Source organism: Podarcis pityusensis (assembly GCF_964106645.2).
Source record: "Podarcis pityusensis genome assembly, chromosome: 6".
In the NCBI taxonomy this organism is placed as follows: Eukaryota; Metazoa; Chordata; class Lepidosauria; order Squamata; family Lacertidae; genus Podarcis; species Podarcis pityusensis.
In genome coordinates, this window is record NC_138030.1 from 29,598,185 (window position 1) to 29,613,371 (window position 15,187).

At 41.1% G+C, this 15,187-nt stretch overlaps 1 protein-coding gene across 1 annotated transcript in view; it reads right to left on the reverse strand.

The window, feature by feature from the left end:
- The window catches only part of TOX2 (TOX high mobility group box family member 2), a 256,169-nt gene extending 241,315 nt beyond the window's left edge, over positions 1-14,854 (reverse strand). Inside the window, exon 1 of the mRNA XM_081010270.1 lies at positions 14,833-14,854. The gene's annotated coding sequence lies outside the window, so the exon portion shown is untranslated. The remainder of the gene's footprint in view (positions 1-14,832) is intronic.
- Positions 14,855-15,187: the final 333 nt, after the last annotated feature.

Sequence of the window (15,187 nt, forward strand, 5' to 3'; positions counted from 1 at the left end):
GAATCAGGGCTACTCATCAAGGCTTTCATTTTGTAGCCACTTGGCGGATGGGTTGTGCAAGATTAATTTATTATACAAAAATAAAACAATCCCACCACTTATACGAAACATTTTGGTAACACCTCTTGTCATTTGCCATGTTGTTTAAAAAATCTTATCTGGTTTCAAGCTCTGCATTTGAGGGGGGAACATGTTATCAATCCCATTCTTTCTGAAAGGATAAAAGGATAAATTCCCTGGGATATAAGGAGATCTAGGAAGATAACAGATTCTCAAGGGTGAGACAGAGTTCTTTAAAAAATTAACTTTGACATGAAAAACTAAGGAAATGTTGGAACGACATTTTGAGTAATAGCACAGTAATAAAGGCATTTAAAATAAACGTGGTGTGTTTTTATATCATGGGAAAACACAGAAACACAATGTAGATCATTAAAGCATGCCCTCCTCCACCCATTCTGAGACAACTAAAGGTTGTCTGAAACAATGCATAGTGTTTTGAATACGTGTGAACACTCACTAAGCAATCTCAATTCTATTTCTTCCCCCCCAATACACATGATACATAATCTGGTATTCACTATAAACCTTTTCAAATATTCAGTGAATGTGGGGGCCAGGGGGAGAATCGGGAACATGCCCACTGTGAGCCATGACCATTCAGCCAGTAAGGCAGCAACATGGATCTGAGAAGCAAGAAAACAGTCATCAGGGCAAGCCAAAAGTCTCCCCACAGGCCCCAAAATGGTTGCCTTGGCCAGGCAACTAACAGTCAATAAAGGAGGAGTGTGAAAAATGAGGGTGCAGTTGATACAGCTTCTCGCTGCTTAAGTCAGGGGTGATAGACAGACCTGACTAAATTTTCCAGACACATGAAAAGGTAATCGGCAAGAATGTAATCTTGTCATGTGCAAATTAGATAGATACAGTTCATTAAAGCAAATGGCATAACTCTAAATTTAAATATTTCAGATGATGATCTCTCCCTTTTGCACACAGATACATTCACAGTCATGACACCAAACAGTTTACTTCCCTGTGAGTCCTTGGGTTAGATTCCAAAGCCTTAGGCCAGGGATCAGGAACACGTGGTCCTCCAGATACATGGGTGGCGCTGTGGGTTAAACCACAGAGCCTAGGACTTGCCAATCAGAAGGTAGGTGCTTCAAACCCCCGCAACGGGGTGAGCTCCTGTTGCTCGGTCCCTGCTCCTGCCAACCTAGCAGTTCAAAAGCACGTCAAAGTGCAAGTAGATAAATAGGTACCAGAAGCGGCTTAGTCATGCTGGCCACATGACCTGGAAGCTGTCTGCTGACAAACGCCAGCTCCCTCGGCCTATAAAGCGAGATGAGCGCCGCAATCCCAGAGTCAGCCACGACTGGACCTAATGGCCAGGAGTCCCTTTACCCTTTAACCCCTCTTAGCCCTAACCAGCAAAGACAATGGTGAAGCATGGTGGGGACTGTAGTCCAGCAACATCTAGGCCAGGGGTCAGCAAACTTTTTCAGCAGGGGGCTGGTCCACTGTCCTTCAGACCTTGTGGGGGGCTGGGCTATATTTTGGGGAGGAATGAACAAATTCCTATGCCCCACAAATAACCCAGAGATGCATTTTAAATAAAAGGACACATTCTACTCATATAAAAACACGCTGATTCCTGGAACGTCCACCAGCCAGATTGAGAAGGCAATTGGGCCGGATCTGGCCCCCAGGCCATAGTTTGCCCATCCATGATCTAGAGGATAATAGGTTTCTCATATCTGCATTAGGTTTGTATCAATGCATTCATGTATACTACAGAATTATTCCCCTTTGTTTCTTTTGCTGATTGCAGATCATAGGAACAATGCAGATGAATGTCTACCCTGATTGGCAGCAGCTCTTCAGGAATTTTGATAGGGTTTTCTCCCAGTCCAGCTCGGGGATGCTGGGGACTGAATCTGGGACCTTCTCCATTCAGAGTAGAAGCTCTGCCACTGAGCTATGGTGCTTTCCCTCTCTTAAAAGATAGCCATCACAGATCTCAAGTGCAACCAGCTGTATGCTAAAGTTGCAATCCATCAGTTGAAGACCAACAATAAGCGAAATAGAAGTCACTGTATCTTACTTGTAGTGTAGCACTGAAAAGAGACAAACTGCCACAGAATAAAATCAGTGATTCCAAGATCATGGGATCAGTAGTGCAACCTTCTGCCCTGCCAGTCCCAAAGGGCACCTGCCACCACTGCGTATATTGAGCTGGATTGAGGAATTGTCTGAATCAACATATGGCAACTTCATGTGCTCCTTAATGACCTTTGAGGTCCTTTCCAGCTCTGTGATTGGTTTTCTTTCTCATAGCACTGATCTACCATGACTGCAAATTGTCCTGTGCTTGCAAAGGTGTTTCCCCAGAGTGACTGGGCGGGGTATAATTATTATTATTATTATTATTATTATTATTATTATTAGCAGCAGCAGCAGCAGCAGCAGCAAGGAGAAGGTGCTCAAGATAAACCCACAGGATGTGTGAACATTAGGGGCAAAATTGGATCATGGCCCTAAAACAGGCTACCTTTATAGTTGTGACAGGCTAGCATAATTTTCCTTCTGAAAAGTCCACAGAGCTCTATCAGACATTTCACTTGTCCTTTCTTGACAGGATAAAAGACACTGGGCCACATTATTTCCTCTGGTTTGAGAGGTTGTCTGGCATTTGCTCATAGCTCACATAAATCTGGCAGGAGTGATTTCTCTTATTTGAATGTACTTGATGTCGAGGATTTAAAGATTACCCTCAAGTATTGGCCAGCTACTGCTAGCCTTGATACTTGGCATTCATCATTTATGAAAGGCTATTTTCGCTTTCTAGGCCCAGTATTAACCCACAAACAACCTTTCTTGGATTTTGAGATGTTGTCAGTCATATTAGAAACTGCTGTGGTAACATTTTAGGTTTGCTAGAATTTTACAGTAAAATCTATATCTCACATTTTCCATCCTATATGACACCCTCAGGTGTCACAAAAACAAAAACAAGAGAATAAAACCATAAAACAATCAGCAGAATAATAAAGAGCAGCAAAAGTTAACCAAAGCTCAAAACAAATAGATCAAATTCAAAGGGTGTTATCATAAAAAAGCTTACCTAAACAGAATGGGAAGAGTTAAGCATTCTACTACTGTCAGCCGCCTCTCCAGGGCTAAGACATTTTGCTGCCTGAGGCGAAGGGCAAAATGGCATCCCATGCACTCCCATTCCACTTACAGTCAGTTGAGTTGGATCTTACTTCAGTACTGGCAGTGAGACAACATTCTTCACAGGCTAGCACAGTGGGCACAGGGCGGGCCACAAAACACACAGTTTTGTCCTCCAACATCCTGACTCCCAGCATCTGTTGCCTGAGGTGGCCACAGCACTCTGCCAAATGGTAGGGCTGGCCCTACAATTCTTCTCTTTAAACACATATCCCCAGCAGTGTAGGGAGATGTGACCATGCACACTGGCTCTGTGCACAACATCCTCTCTGTACTCAGTGTGCCACTCTACCGCTGACCTTTGCACGTTTAGTTAGACCATTTGCCCATGCAGCCTTCTGTGACTGCATGTAGGTCTCTGGAGTTTCAGCTATGGGTTTGTTCCAGCCATAGTACCTGAGATTATTTTTACTGAAGATGCCAGGAGTCAAATCAGGGACCATGTGCTTTACTATTGTGCTAGGAAGGTCAGTGCAGTGCAGTCATTCCAGTGGAACCAGTCTAGCACTCCTGCCACTGTGTCCACACTGCCACAGCATCCCCACCATGTCCCTCACCCTCTCCCTTCTGACAGGCAGCAGCAGCACCCTCTTCTTGCTGGGAAGTTAGGAGGGTGGTTCCACCTCACCAGGCAAACCACTTCAGGATGGTAGGGGACTCTCAAAAATAGTCCCATATGTGGCCATTTGTCATGGCTGCTTTAGCTGAGATTCCTGCATTGCAGGGGGTTGGACTAGATCAGTGTTTCCCAACCTTGGGCCTCCAGCTGTTTTCGAACTACAATTCCCATCATCCCTGACCACTGGTCTTGCTAGCTGAGGATTATGGGAGTTGTAGTCCAAAAACAGCTGGAGGCCCAAGGTTGGGAAATGCTGGACTAGATGACACTTGGGATCCCATCCAACTCTACAATTATACGATTCTATGGTTCTATGAGTACACTTCAGTTACTCTGTAATTTTAGCATTGTTGGAAATGACTCTGTGTTGAATTAGACGTGTTCCACAACATATTGGAGCAGAATTTTCTATGTACTTGCACGGAAGTGGTATTTTTTTTGCTGGCGCACTCATGTATTTCTAACTCAGATGTGAATAATTCCTAAGCTGCACATCACCCTCTTCCTTAGATTACTTCACGGCCTCTTGCATTAAACAAATCTGAAGTTTCTAGGCCAATCTATGTTTTAGATATGATGTGAGAAAAAAGCATTAGGCAACTCTTCTAAACTGAAATAACACTTACTTTCCCTAAAATTCATTCCTTAGAGATGGCTTTTCCGGTTTGCAGCAGAACCTACCCTCAACTATTCATCCGGCCACTACAGATCTCACCTGTGCAATCTGAACTACATCTGCCCTTTTCATGAGCAAGTGGTAACTGGGCCAAAATTCTCCTTCATCAAAGCCAGCTACTACTGCCACAACCACAGTAAAGAGAACAGCTGTAGTGCTATGTTAGTTGCATATGTTAGTTCTAAAAGTTCACTGTAGCGCCTTCACAGCAGTGCTATGTTAAATGCCCATTTAAAGCCATAGTTTAGATGCAGAGTGTCACCTGCATGCAGGACATCCCAGTTTCAATCCCTGACATCATCAGGTTGGGCTGGGAATGTCCACTGCAAGACTGGATAGATAACACTGAACTACATGGACCAATGATCTGATTCAGTATAAGGCAGTGTTCCTAAAAATCTGCCATATCACAGAACTCAAAACACTCAGAACGGATTTCAAGGCTGACCAAGACCACCATCCCTTGTTGTATCCCTATCTACTCCCTGAAGTAGAGCTTTCGAGTATTTTACCCTGATGCCATCTTTAAGCACAAAGGATCAGGAAGGAAAGGAAGATCACGTGTCAGAAATGAAGCAAATACAGGATTTGGGTTGGGGCAACAAGACCAGGTCCTTCAAAACAACTCGGGGAGCAGCGCTGCACAGAAAGAGCTTTAAATAAATCAGACCAGAGGTCAAACTTATGCCAGTCAGGATTTCCCACGAAACAGGTGAATTGCTAAGCCAGTTGATTTGAGGCTCAGTTATTGCAAATTGTAACTGAGCCACAATGCTTAGATACTGCTATATCACAAGAGTTACACAGAGGGAGTCCACTTCATCCACAAACATCACAGCTCCATAGGGCTCAACTGAACAGAAATCACATATCCATAGCGTTGGATTGAAAATCAACTGAATCAATTGAAAAGCAAGCCTTACTGAAAATTAAGCAGAAAATTATTTCTCTCAAGTCGAGGTGAACTGCAAGGCAGCCTTTGCACTATAAGTGACTGGATTGGGTAAGGATCAGATTTATTTATTTCATAACAATGATGCACTTCCCTGGAAATACCACCAATGTTTAATTTTAAACATAACATTGTGGTATCTTTTTTATATTTCCTCTAGACTTTCGTTTAGCTTAATAGCTAAAGATGCATCTATAATATTTATTTATTTATTTATTTATTTCATTTATTAATCACTTTTCAGTAAACATCCCCATTCTAACCATATAACACACAGAAATACAATTTCTAAGCCAATATACGTTGATGGTTAGAAAAATCCTTGCTTCAGTTAACATTGAGAGCCTCTTAGGGCTGGTGGCTACTAGCTAATCTGGAGCTACACACATCACCTGCTTGCTTGGGCAATGGAAAAATAGTTTGAAATGTGAAGCAGAAATGTAGCCAGCAAAGGAAGCATAAGTTTGTTTATTTGTTTTAAGATAGAGATTTTCCAACTAGCTTGAAAGAAGGAACTGAAAAGGGATTTGAAGGATACATTGTATGATGAAAAGTCTACCTCGTTGTCTAGTTTGTTTCATGTGCTTCTTTAATCATAATGATAATTATATAATTATTGTTATTCTTATCGGCTTTTGCAGGGACAAAGTAATCCAAGTATCAAAACTTTCCATACTTCCAGCCTAGCACCAAGAACTGGAGCAAAAGCTGAGTATCGCATCCTGCAAATGCAGTCCAAATTGCCGTAGCTACATGCCTGCAGTCATTAGTTCAGCTGTTTTATCCAGAAACAGAAAGCTATCATACCAGCATTGTACACTAGGAGAGGGTTAACTTCCTTCTGAATGCAAAATGCCCTCATGGGAATGGAATGTGTAGTGTTTGTAAGTGGCTGTGCCCCAGAATCCTTTGAGAGACTTCTGACTACCGAATGTTAACAATCAGTATTATTAAAGAACAATTGATGGCCTGTAACCAAACAACAGAAACTAATTACTGGAAAACTTTTATTGTACTTTAATTACTGGGCCTCTTTGTCAATTAGCAGGAGAGAGAGGCAGAGGGAAAGTGAGAGACTCATTTTATAGTAACAATAAATTTTCTAGAACCACAATCATCAGCTGCTGAAAAAGTGAGTCCATTAATGCATAATATTAAGGCATCAGCCTAACTAACAAACAAACGTGGAATTGCTTTAACAAATAAACACTCCATGGAACATAATAATTTCTTCTCATGGTGCCAGTGCCATCAGACACACTTGCCTTATGTTTTAATCTGACTTTAACACTGTATTGCTTCTATGAACATTTCTGTTTTGAATCTTGCAAAAGACACTGAATTTAAGGCTGGAAAAATGAGAAACCCAAAAAAGGGAAAGTGACATACCATTCCATCCCTTGTTAAACAACAGCACTGCAAAATTCAAAGAAGTGCAAATTTGGAAATATGGCTATATTTTGGTTTGCATATTGTATCAGGAACGGCAGTGTAAGCAGATTTGTCTTTAAATGCAAAATGAATTGAATTTCTTCCCCATTCTTAGGTGAGTGTAAAGAAGGGGGCTGGAAAAGAGTGCACTCCCTGGTATGGGGGATCAGGATTGCAATAGGCTTGGACAATGCTGCTGACCAGTCATTGGGTCTTGTGTAAATAGAACACTTCCCCTTTCTGATGTCTCACATCCTGCCTGGACCAGTTTTGGCTTCCTGAGTATCCCTATATCTGAGTCAGTACTGTAACCAGTCTTTTCATGTTTGAGGCCATACTCTCCACCCTTGGGCCTCAGCATCACAAAAATTCCAAAGAAACATCTTTTCTGTGGGAATATGCGGTTTTCAATGTGCACTTTATGTTTGACTTCCGTTGGTAATGTTTTCTTTTGAAATGTTTAAGATAATTTCTTGTGTTGAATGAACATTTTGTAGTTGACCTCCTTTGCAATGTTTTATTTAAAAATCTTTAAGGTAATATTTTAGTTTCCTGTTAATTATGTTGCTTTGAATGTATACTTTGTATTTGACTTTCTCCAGCAATGTTTTATTCTGGCTTGTTTTATTTGATGTTTTAATGTGTTGTAGACCACTTTGAGATTTTTCCTTAAAAATGTAAAAGCAGTATAGAAATAAAATGAATAATAATAATATACGTAATATAAGATAGGACGTGGGTGGCGCTGTGGTCTAAACCACTGAGCCTCTTGGGCTTGCCGATTGGAAGGTTGGCAGTTTGAATCCCCGAGACAGGGTGAGTTCCCATTGCTCTGCCCAAGTTCCTGCCAACCTAGCAGTTCGAAAGCACACCAGTGCAAATAGATAAATAGGTGGGAAGGTAAATGGCGTTTCTGTGCGCTGCTCTGGTTTTGGTGTTCCGTTGTGCCAGAAGTGGCTTAGTCATGCTGGTCACATGACCCAGAAAAACTGTCTGTGGACAAATGTCGGCTCCCTCAGCCTGTAAAGCGAGATGAGCACCGCAACCCCAGAGTTGTCTGCGAATGGACGTAACTATCAGGAGTCCTTTACCTTTACCTTTTTATGTAATATAAAGCAAAAGTTAACCCTGTACTGATGAATATCAGGACACTTCATTTATGAATGTGTATAGCTACTGAGTATAGTCATTGCTCTGTTTCACCCACCACCTAGAAAACATGTCCCATTTTTACAAAACGAGAAGAAAATACTGCATAATTTTACCTGTTAATAACTTTAAATATATCACAGTTATTATGTGGGGGGAAATGCACTAACCCCTGTCCCAGCTTACCCTGGTGCAGGTAACCTTATTGCCCCCCTCTCATAATCTCATTACCATTGTTCCTTGGAGGGTGTGTTTATCTCATTCCCCACCCCTGGCTAAAAACTGCTATGAGTACATGGAAAATACTGGCCTCCTCAAAACGGCACATAAAAATGAAAGTAGTCCATTGGCACTGCATACAGATACATGATCTTGCCCCAGAGTGATCAAAGAGAATAGGAGGGGAAGCAACATATTTTCAGCATGTTCAACATACACTAATGACCTGAATTTGTGGTTGCACTGGGATAAGGAAGTGGCAAGTAGCTTATAAATTTGTCACAGCCTGTCTTATTTTATATTGCTTGAATAGATTGGGTTTTGAGCAATCGGGAGAATCCAGACTAGTGCCTGTAGTTGAATTTAATAAGAACTGTTATCTATACTCTCTTGACACTTTCATACATACATGATGATGCACAGTAATAGTGAATCCTATAAAGACCAAACCAAACCAAATAGGATATAAAGAATTCCTCACGGGGCATTTAACAGACAAATGAGGTGCAAATACGTCAAACCCAAACTTCGTTGAGGATTTGGTTAAGACCCAGTTGATTTCTTGTATGGTGTGTGTACACACACCTATGTGTGTGTATCATACCTATAGTTAGGTAAGGTACAAATTCTGCAGAGTAATTTATACCCCCTGCATATCAGTCATGGTTAAACCAGGGAAAAAAATCATAATGCAAACCAAATGGATAACAGAGAGCAGTCATATAGGAATGACTGAATTAAGACACTGGCTGCCTGTAGCATTGGCTGCCTAAAGAGTAATGGGATGCTTATTCAGGAAAGATGGGAATTATACAGATCTGTATGGTAGCAAGGCAGGAGACATCTGTGTGCACCCAGTCCAAGCCAAACTACCTGCAAGTGATTCTTCTCCCCCTTATTCTTTCATGTAACCACTTTCCCCTTTATCCTCATCCAAATTCTCTACCAGCTGCAGTAGTTTGTTGTCAATTGAAAAGGTGACCCGTTCTCCAGAATGTAGTCGTGGTAAAAAGCAGTCTTAGGGAAAGATGCAGGCTTGTGTTGCTTGCCTGTAGTGAACTGTGAAGTGATGCTAACACATTTTTAAAAATTGTGATTTATTTATTTTTAGCAACTCACAAATACGGAAGAATGAGCAAAAGAACCAGTACCAGTAAAAGAACATTTACGAAAAAGGGAGGAAATATATAAAGAAGGGAGGGAGAAGGAGGTGTGTCATTGTATTTTAGGCACATGGAATAAATAAATAAATATATATATATATATACACATTAAAGTTATGACTACCGAGCAGAAGTCTTAAGAAAAGCTGGCCCAAGGTCTTCATGTTTGCCTTTGTTATGATCACAACTGAGATAGATAGGTTCAAGGATTGCAAATCATTAAGCATAACTATGGTTGAAAGGCAAGCATGCAGTGTGGTGGCGCACAGGTACACACAGCAGTTTTGCTTCACCTCCAGTGAAGAAAGCAAGCTAGGAGCATTAAGCCCAGAACATGCTCACAGCTTGTTTGGAGAGAGGTAAACCATGAGCCCTGGCTTGGATGTAATGCTAAACCAAACAATGGCTTAGCTCCAAGTGGCGCAGCAACAGAAGGAGTGGAGAAGTGACCTATCCACAATTTTTGCCCCTCACATTGGCATGCTGCACATTCACCTTTAAACCATAGTTAACCTTAACCATGGTTCAAAGTGATATCTGATCCAGGCCACAGTCTTCTCTTTCTAGTGCTGGTTAAAACTAGCACAAATGCTGAGCCACAGACTGAATTCTGCATGGATCTATTCTCAACCTGACACTGTCTGTTTGTGAAACAGCATTTGCTGAAATACAAAGTGTTTGGAGTAAGGGGTTTTCCGCCATTGTTGCAGTCTTTTTTATGTTAGCAACAGGGATGGGGAAATCTGTCACTTTTAGTTTCTCTGCATCTCATTTTTCCAATCTTAAGTTCAGATCTCCACATTTCCACATCAGCTTAATTTTTTAAAACCCTCGTGAAAATTCATCATCCTTTTAATATGATTTTCTCCTAATATACACATTTTTATTTCCAAATTTGTCCAATATGCACATTTTTTTGTAAGTCAATTTTCCTTGGTAAAATGCATTTTTGTGCGCTATTTTCATTAACACATTCCTTTTTAAAGCACGCTTTACCCGAGTGTAAATATTTTTGTACATATTATTTGGCTGAATGATTCCACTGCACAATTTAGAGAAAGTGCAGTACACATTATTTAGGAAAGTGCAAATTAGGTAGGTTCTCTTTTAAATGCAAACTGGATCAAATTTCTCCCCCAACCTCTCCTTAGCAATTGTCTCACAAAGTTGAGCAAACGTACATTGGCAGCGGCCACACAGCAGATAGACCCTTCCTTGCAACCCTTGCAGCGAACAATCATTTTCCAGTTCTGCCAAATAATAGCGATGCACACGCGATCATCACTCCCCTCACTAACAGAACCTTTTCACCAAAAGATGTTACCACGGTAAAGTCTACCTCAAATGCAGGAAACGTGTTTCCTGCCCCCCACCAAACCTTCAGTACATTACAGACTTCCCTTTGTAAAGATCTTTAATGACGACAAGTACTCAGGGCAGTACTTTTGTGTCCGATACAAAAGAATAAAAACTATTGAACTATTTTGTGGCAGTAGGATTCATCTGGCCTTTTGGTCCTTTTTGCCTGATTGTGGCGTCTCCCCACCCCCACCCCCTTCCTCCCTCTTATTCCAAGATGAATGGATTCATTCCCTTGTGAAGTTCCAGACCGCACATAACAAAACCACCGAAAATCACTGCGACAGTTTCATGCTGCTATATCACGTCCATATCTATAAACAGATGCTGGGTGCAGCATTTACCTGTTGGATTATGGAAACCCGCCTCATCCTTCACTTTGTTTTTCCACAGCCCAAAGTATTTTTTGTAAAGAGGAAAAGCTGGTAAGTTAATCTCTCTCACTTAAAAATGATAAAACCCACTGTCAACAGTAATGGCATGTAACAGCTACCTGTGGTACCACCTCGTTTCAAAAATGACATGACCATGGGAATGAGCTAGTTTCAAGACCAAATACATAGGGAGAATGTGCTTATGGGAATGCACTCCCGGTGGGCTGGTTCATCAATCAACAAACATCACTTGATTTTCTGTACATTTGTTTGGGATGCATTTAATGACTGGCGGGTGAATGTGTGACCCACTGGAAGACATTGCACCTGCAATGATGTGTTCATTTGCACTTGATGTGCATGTGTGAACCAGACCAGACCAATGCTGGAAGACTATTGGAACATTTAAGTCAACATGAGCATCTGCAAAGAATCCTATGCACCACATACTACAGGTTGAGGCCAATGCAGGGTTACGCTAGCTCCCAGTCTGAGCTTCAAATGGTATCAAAGTCAGCTTGAATGCCTTTCAGATCCTAAGTGCTGTGGTGAGCAGAGTGGACTGGAACTGTCACCCATGTGCTGCTGGCCTCCAGGCTGGGTTACTGCAATGCACTCAGTGTGGGGCTTCCCATGATGTTGGTCCACGCAAGATGTGGTGGCTCAACTGCTTCCTGGCAAAGGATATTATTAGCCTACCAAGCTACGTTTGCTGTGCTGCTTTGAGTGTTTAAAACCTTATACAGTTTGGTGCCAGGATTCCTGAAATATCTTCTCACCACTTATATACCCAAATTGATCACCGTGCTCTGCAGATAACATCTTATCAGAAGGTTGCTTTTGTACATTATAAAAATTGGGCCTTTAGCATTGTGGCGCCCTGTGTTTTAAAATTGTCTTCCCTTGAATATTAGACAAGCAGCATCTCTGCTGTCTTTTCGGTGCCCACAGAAAACTTTCCCCTTTCAAAAAACCTTTTAAGTTGAGATCTTTCCTGGTCTGCATCTGCATTGGAATTATTTTTAAGATTTTAAAAGATTATTTTATTTTTTTAATCACTTGTTTACTGCCCTGGGCTCCTTGCAATGCTATTCTCTGGCCAAATAACGTGTCACAAAAATGCATATATTGATGAAAATATACAAAAAATGAATATATTAGGCAAAACCAATTTGCAAAAATATGTATATAAGGGCAAAACCAGATCCTAAAATGTGTTTATTAGAAGAAATTTGCACTATGCTGTTGAATTTCCATGAGGACTTTAAAAAGAAATTGCAAATTGATGCAGAAAGGTGTGGAACTGAACTGAAGAGTGGAAAAATGAGAGATGGAGAGAAACAAAAAATGATAGATTTGCCCACTTTCCTCCCTTCATTGGTATATATGAATATGAATATTATTATTAATATAGTAAATTACAAATTTATAATTTATTAAATTTGTATACTGTCCTATACCCGTAGATCTCAGGGCAGTTCACAACATAATAAGGCTTATCTCTTTGAATAACCTACCTTAAATGATTGAGGTACAGTTAGCACCAGATAGCATACATGTATTGTAGTTAAACCTCCTTGGAGGAACATGTAAGATTAATACACAATAGGTGTATTCAAAGTTTCTTAGCACAAGAAACAAAGCAGCCTTTGGTAGCCCCACTTTTTCACTGCTACACCTTTTTTACTAGCCACATGATGTCAGCAGCTTCTAGAACACTCTGCACTGCACATAACCAGCGCAGATGGCAGTCGCGATTTGTGTTCTGGCACCATTTGGAACCTTGGTTTGCATCCTGATCTAGGGATAAGAGTTATGAGGTGCAAGAGCTAGTCTCATCTGTCCTAAATCCCCAGGGAGATGTAGCAAAGGGCCTCATCCTGTTACACTAAGCCGCAAAAGAGCCTCCATCCCACTGGTTTCCTCCCACTGCTTATCTTATCTGATTAGGCCAAGAATCTCTATTATCCTCAGACCCCCCCTTCCCCAAGTACAATAGAACCACAGTGTTTATGTGTTATACTCTATCTTGTTTCACAACCTGGATATTTTTAGGTGAACTCTATAAACTCTAGGATTAAGTACATAGTGCCTAATGGAACTCCCCCTCCCCTTTGCTCTCTAATGTCAAGTCTCATACCCCTTGAGCCAAAGCAATACTGTTGAATCAGACATTTTAAAAAAATAATATGAAGGGGCTCTGCTTCTCCCCTCCCCTTTGCTCCCTTCTTTTTTATGGTGCAGGAAAGGATCTGGTTAGTGTAGTCTGGGAATATAGGGAAGGCAAACACCTGCCTTTGTAGAGTATAGGGCAGTTGCTATTGTTAGGTCAGAATGCTGTCTGTGGCTGTATGGACCAATAGTTTTATCTCCGCCTGGAAGGAAGGTTTCTGAGTCTTGTAGCTAAGAAGTCACAAGCTTTCCTATTTGCTTTGCAGAATTTAATTTTCTCTATATTTCTGAAGTTCAGCGGGTGAGTGCCATCGCATATGTAGCCAAAACAGCTTTGCCCCTACTGAAGAGGGTGGAATCGGCAGACGCTGAGAGACCCCAAGGTTTGTCAAAGTACTAAAATCTTTAGAGCAAATCCCAAGGGACCCCCAAAAATAATGCAACGAAAACTGTGTGTATTCAGTGGCCGTGGCCATTGGGGGTTGGGGTGGAAAAGTGAGGGGGAATGTTTTGTAGGAGAGGGGAGCATGGTCAGTGGCTGATTGGCTGAAGCCATGAACAGAAGCTCCCTGTAGCAGCCAGCCTACATTGCCAAGTTGGCTTCCTAACGCTGCTCCTGCACCACACCCAGCTTCCCCTCCCAGTCTCTGTAACCAAAAAGCAACACAGTCCTATCCATGCTACACTGCCAGCCACTACTGCAACATTTTGTTGCAAGTTCCATTTGTTCTTCGGAATACATAAACTATTCTGTGCCTTTGATCCTTTGATCCCAGCTATAACATGGAAACAACTCACAACCCCTGCAGCCAACATTTCTCCAGGAAGCCTAAGGCAGCAACACAGGGTTCCAATATGGTCTCCCATTGACCCAGATCTACTTAGCTTCAGCAAGTTCACATATGTCTTCATACCCTCAACATGGGTAAAGGCTACATTTCACATTATTTTGGAGAAGTCTGTATGTGTAATTTTAAAACACTACTACTACTACTAATTATTATTATTTTAACATTTTATCCCACCTTGGTATCAAATAGATGAAAGAATAACAGTATTAAATGAGGATGGAAAAAGGTGAAACACAAGTAAACTTTATTCACATATGTACCGTTGCTGTTAAAGCTATTAAAATTTGATCTCCCAGAGAAAGCCAATTTAAATTTCAAGATCAATGATGTTTCACATTCAAAATATGTGAGCTGAGAAACTACACTTTGTTTTTCACATCCCACTTACCTGCGAGTAAGTCTAATTGAACTCAGTGGAATGTGCCTCTTAGTAGAGATGTATAGGATTGCATTGTCAACCAATTATCAAAATGAAAGTTAAAGGGCAGCTTGAAACATTTCAAACTGCAACTGTCACCATTGCTTTGGATGACACATTTTGCATGCAGTCCACATCTTGTTAAAGTCAATGGCAAGTCTAATGGATCTGGATTGCACAGAGTGGTACCAGAAATGTGGAATTATTCTTACCTGAACATACTGAGGAAATCAGATGATCTCATCTTGACAGGGTCATAGCAATTAGAAGATTAACTTACGGAGGTCCAAAATGCAGGGGAGAGGCTTTTTTCATTTTCTTTTTAGATCTAAATGCTATAAGCAATTCATAAAGCAACAGGCATTACATTACTACACAATAGAGCAGCTCAAGATATTCTGCAAAAGCAGACTGTTCCATTGGCACCCAAAAATTACAGATTCAGACTCTTCCTACTAATAACAATGTTACCTCATTAAACACTAACCTCCCCTTATCTCAAAAATACTGGAAAAACACAAGACCCAAAATATTCAAAAATCCACTTTTTATTATAATGCCCTCAGA